Genomic DNA, 6,000 nt, shown 5'->3' with positions numbered 1-6,000 from the left:
GCTGTGAGAGCAGCGCGCTACCAGCAAGCCTTGCGCCGCTACCATAGCCGCAAGGTTCATGCCCGAAGCTTTGAGGAAGGCGACCTTGTTCTTCGGCGCGTTCAATCGGCCAAGAATTCCAACAAGTTGACGCCAAAGTGGGAAGGCCCTTATCGGGTAATACGAGTCACCAGGCCCGGCACAGTCCGCCTGGAGATCGAAGATGCCGTTCCGGTGAGTAACTCTTGGAACATTGAGCATCTTCGCAAGTTTTACTCATGAGGCGCGGCTTGCCGGGCCCCCCGGCAAGCCACCTTTTGTACGAGCCTTGCCGATGAAGCATGTAACCCTCTGTACAAAGCCAGGCGCAGACCCTGAGCATAAGTAAATGAAGCGCTGGCGCCCTAAGTTATAGCATGCATGCTAGGTCGAGTCTCGTCCTTGGTTAGGGTTGATAGTGCTTAGCGGCGATTAACCCCTAGCTTAGAGGTCGAGTGTGCGTCTCTTTGTCTTTATTTTGTCTTCTTTGGTTCACAGGACACACAGATATCCGTGCCGAACCACTTGGGGAGAGGAAAAAAGAGGAACAGACCAGCATCTAGCCCCCGGCAAGCCAGTATTGCCGGGGGCTGCAAGAGCAAAGATTCGCCCACGGCAAACCAGGGTTGTCGGGGACTGCAGCTTCAGATAAGTTCTTCATCCCTTATCATGCATTCCATTATGGACTGAGGTATGTGAAACCTCATTTTCCCCTAAGCTACCGTGCTCCCCTAACTCTAGGCCCTAGGGCTCGTTCCTGGGGCCAAGTTGGGTCGTAGTCGCGGCAGCGAAAGGATGAAACAAGGAGCCTGACCCCGCCTCATCCCTGCCTCCGCCAAAGGCGTGAGGAAGGTCGAGCGAAGTGGGGAGACGGCAAGGCATGTTGCTGGGCAAGGAAATGTTTATCTTGAAGATATCAAGGATTTACTCCTTGTCGTGGGTTCCACCCGCAAACAAATGACCCGGCAAGCATCCCTTTTTCATTAAAAACATTCCACTCAGGTATAGTCCATAGCGAATGAAAAACATGAATGATGGGATTACAAGTTTTAAATTCAGCAAAGGCCCGAAGGCTTACAAACAAAAAGAGATAAGGTGCCCGTAATCCCTTTCTTGTCCCTCTCCTCAGGAGGTAGGTCAAGGAGGCGAAAGGGACAAAAGGAGCGCCTAGGCAAGCTACGGGTGGCAGAAGACACCAAGAGAACATCTTGGTGGCCGTCCAAAGGTTGGATAGTGATGGCAGCATCGGAACAAGAGCTCAAAGACGAGGCGGCAGGACGTCAGCACGCGTCGAAGGCATCGGTGCCCGCGTACTCCGACTTGACGGCCTTGCCGCTCGCCCTCTTCCACCTCCGCAGCCTCCCAACGCCAGCCGCCCAAGGAGACGACCCCGAGAAGTTCAGGGAGCCGGCGATGCGGATGATGGGGTCGCCGGTGCCGCACGAAGCGGCACCCGACACCTAATTGGACCCGTCATCCTGCCGCCTACTACCCTCGTCGTCGCTGCCGCTGTCCTCCTCGTCACTCCCGCCCGAGGAGGAGTCTTCACTATCAGAAGAGCTCTCCACGCAACACCTTGCACGGGTCCCAAAGCACCCGAAGACCTTGACGGAGAGAAGGCCACTCTCCATCAGCTTAAAATGGAGAGTGAGCCCCTCCGTCAAGCAGTGGATATGAGCAAACGTCTTCCATCCCCGACAAAGATACATCACGTGAGGGGCGGGGAAGTCGAAGCGGACCCGCGTGCCACTGATCCCGCAGCCCCTCATGTGCAGCCGCAACGATTCCGGCGGATCCAGCTCCATCTCCCACGCAAATGGAGTCGGGAGACGAAGGCGACGGCGCGGCGGCCGACGCAGCCTGACGAAGAACTCACAAGGGTCATCCCCAACATGGCCCTCCATTGGAGGAGGAGCTGCTGGCAGAGGCGAGGCCGGCGCGCCGCCCCGTCCTCCTCTTCCCCGAGCGCCCCGGCCTCGCCCCCTCCCCCTTCCCCTCGCGGCTGGCTCTTCCACCGCAGGCGCAGGGGAAGGAGGGACGCGTTGTCGAGCGGCGACCCTCGCCGCCACTGTCGAAGGACCGGGATTCCCTCTCTCCATGACAGATGGAAGGGAGGAGCAGAAGCTGAAGGAAGAAGAAGATGAAAGAATGCGGGACGCCATCCCCCCTCCCGCTCTTTGTAAAGGATCGGGGTTGGGGCTCGTCCGCGCCGCTCGGCCAATCAAGATACGGAAGGCGTAGGGAGCCAGGACCGACCCGCTGCCCCAACCAGCGACGGCCCGGTTTCCCGCCTCCACCGTTTGCCACCCCAGGCGCATGGGAGACACGTGGCCGACGTGCGGAACCGAGGGGACGGGTGAGACGACCACTCCCCACCCCGTGATCGTGGGGAGTGGACGCCTTGAAGACCGCGCCTCAGCCCCATTTAGTAAATGGGCCGCGCCTCCATGCCTCCCTCCGTTTATGGGGAAGGCGCGAACCGCCCCTTTACTACGATGTGACGCATGCCTACGGGAACCAACCCCACGCATGCTGCCCACATCCCGCGCGACTCGTCCCGCACCTACAGAGCAAATCACCCTTGAGTCCACTGCCCCAAAGGGCAAGGATTCGGGAGACATCCCCGTGGCGACATGCAGATCTTTGTGAAGACATTCAAGATCAGGTACGCACTAAGGAGACGACAACCCTTGGCGGGATCCCAGCCGAGGAAGACCACAAGGCCCCCGGCAAGTGCCTTGCCGGGGATGACAGCAGGCGCCCCGGCAAGGCCCTTATCGAGGACACCCGCGGGGCCACCATCAGGCCCACGTCGACTAAACCTCCACCACCGCATGCATGCAGCTGCCGACCCAACCAGCTGGGCAAGCACTTGTGTGGCGGCATGTAGATCTTCGTGAAGACCCACCACTGTGCCACCTCAGCTGCCTGCCTACCTACTTGGCATCGCAGGCGTCGCTGGCCAGGGTGCATGTCGACACAAGAAGGAGCGGCGACGGAGAAGACAAATCTCTCCCCCGTCCCCGATAAAGCAAGGACACCTAAGCAAGACGCATTAAATGCGCCTTGTCACGTAATGCGGGGGATAACCTCGCATCACTGTACCCTTTCCACCTCCTGTGCGCCACTGTGGCAACCCCTTTTTTCTAGGCCCGAGGCGACCAGGAGAAGGATTCGGCTTTTTGGAGCTCCTCACGCCCCATAGCTAGCTCAAGAACACAGATATACAATCCACCAAAAGCAGGAGTAGGGTTTTATGCATCCTCGCGACCCGAACCTGGATAAACGAACCGTGTGCTACCTGTTAGATCCGCTCTTCTCACGACCCCGCGCCCCGCTAACTGTAGTAGGGATTCTTGTGACCCCATAGGTGTCGTTCCCACCGACAGGAATACTTCTGTAACTCCAAAAATTCAGAAAAATTAGGGCAACCTGCGCAATTTGTATATTGATCTAGTGCAAGTGTAATGGGTATTTTATCGCTCTCTGGTAAATAAAGAAAATTAATTTCATGAGTGTAAAAGTTTCTGTTTTTTCAGCAAGATCAAACAACTATCACCCAAGAAGATCCTAAAAGATTTACTTGGCACAAATACTAATTAAAACATAAAAGACACAATCATAATAGTAGCATAATTGTGCTAACACACAAAACATGAAGCAAAAAGAAAAAAAATAAAATTTATTCATTGGGTTGCCTCCCAACAAGCACTATAGTTTACGCCCTTAGCTAGGCATAAAGCAAGGATCTAAGTTTTGTCATCTTTAGTTCGAGATCCATAAGATGACCTCATGATTGATTCATATGGTGGCCTAATTCTTGTTCTAGGAAAGTGTTCCATACCCGTGCTCAAAGGAAACTGGAACTTAATATTGCCTTCTTTCATATCAATCATGCCACTGATAGTGCGTAAAAACGGTCTACCAAGAATAATTGGACAAGACGGATTGCAATCAATATCAAGTACAATAAAATATATGGGCACATAATTCCTATTTGAGAGAATAAGAACATCATTAATTTTTCCCATAGGCTTTTTAATAGTAGAATCCGCCAAGTGCAAATTCAAAGAACACGATTCAAGATTGGTAAGACCAAGCACATCACATAAAGATTTCGGATTAGTAGAAACACTAGAACCCAAGTCACACAAAGAAAAACACTCATAATTTTTAATCTTGACTTTGATAGTAAGTTCGAACTCATCATGCATTTTCTAGGAATTGAAACATATAATTCCATTTTTCTTCAAAAGCTTTCATCATAGCATCAACAATATGTTTAGTAAAAGCTTTATTTTGTTCATAAGCATGGGGTGAATTTATCATGGATTACAACAAAGAAATACAATCAATCAAATAGCAACTATAATAATTAAAGTGTTTGTAATCCAAAAGAGTGGGCACATCACTAGCTAAGGTTTTGACCTCTTCAAACCCACTTTTATTAATTGTCTCAACAAGATTTTCACCCTTCGAAACATTGGGATGCCTTATACCTAAAGTTGACTCTTCTCCAGTCCCTTTTTCATCAATATTAACTTTACTAAACAAGGAATCAATAGAAGAACACTAATCATTTTAAGATCTTCATCACTTTTGTGAAAGAAATCACTATAAAATGCTTCTTCTAAAAATTCTCTTTTAGCTGTAAGCATAGCGGTTCTTTTCTTACTTTCATCCATAGAAACATAAAGTGCTTTAATTGATTCATCAACCTTAGGCACAAAAATTTTCATCTTGAGATTTTCCACATCATGAGCAATTCTATCAACACTGCTAGACAAATCATCAATCTTACTCAACTTTTCTTCTATGGAAGGTTGAAAACTTTTTGGGTATTGATAAATTATTTAATATTATTCTCAAGATCAGGGGTGTTCATATTATTATTATAAGATTGATTTCCATAGGAATTACCATAATTATTAGAGGAATTACTAGGAAAAGGCCTAGGATTAAAATTACCTCTATAAGGAGGCTACGTGCGAGTAGGAGGCTACGCGCGAGTCCCTCGTACCTGCACAAAACAAATAAATCCTCGCAACCAACGTAAATAGGGGTTGTCAAGCCCTATAAGGCCACTTACGAGAGTGAGATCTGCTAGATATGATAAAGATAATATTTCTGGTATTTTTATGATAAAGATGCAAAGTAAAATAAAGGCAAAGTAAATAACAAAGGAAATAACTAAGTAGTAGGAGATCAATATGATAAAGATAGACCCGGGGGCCATAGATTTCACTAGTGGCTTCTCTCGAGAGCATAAGTATTCTATGGTGGGTGAACAAATTACTGTTGAGCAATTGACAGAATTGAGCATAGTTACGAGAATATCTAGGTATGATCATGTATATAGGCATCATGTCCGAGACAAGTAGACCGACTCCTGCCTGCATCTACTACTATTACTCCACTCATCGACCGCTATCCAGCATGCATCTAGAGTATTAAGTTAAAAACAGAGTAACGCCTTAAGGAAGATGACATGATGTAGAGGGATAGACTCATGCAATATGAAGAAAACCCCATCATGTTATCCTCGATGGAAACAATACAATATGTGCCTTGCTGCCCCTACTGTCACTGGGAAAGGACACCGCAAGATTGAACCCAAAGCTAAGCACTTCTCCCATTGCGAGAAAGATCAATCTAGTAGGCCAAACCAAAATGATAATTCGAAGAGACTTGCAAAGATAACCAATCATACATAAAAGAATTTAGAGAAGATTCAAATATTATTCATAGATAGACTTGATCATAAACCCACAATTCATCGATCTCAAGAAACACACCGCAAAAAGAAGATTACATCGAATAGTTCTCCACAAGAGAGGGGGAGCACATTGTATTGAGATCCACAAAGAGAGAAGAAGCCATCTAGCTACTAACTATGGACCCGTAGGTCTGAGGTAAACTACTCCCACTTCATCGGAGAGGCTATGGTGTTGATATAGAAGCCCTCCATGATAGATGCCCCCT

Source organism: Triticum urartu, chromosome 1 (genome assembly GCF_003073215.2).
Source record: "Triticum urartu cultivar G1812 chromosome 1, Tu2.1, whole genome shotgun sequence".
Classification (NCBI taxonomy): domain Eukaryota; kingdom Viridiplantae; phylum Streptophyta; class Magnoliopsida; order Poales; family Poaceae; genus Triticum; species Triticum urartu.
The sequence above is the reverse complement of the archived record's forward strand: the minus strand, read 5'-3'. Positions refer to the sequence as shown.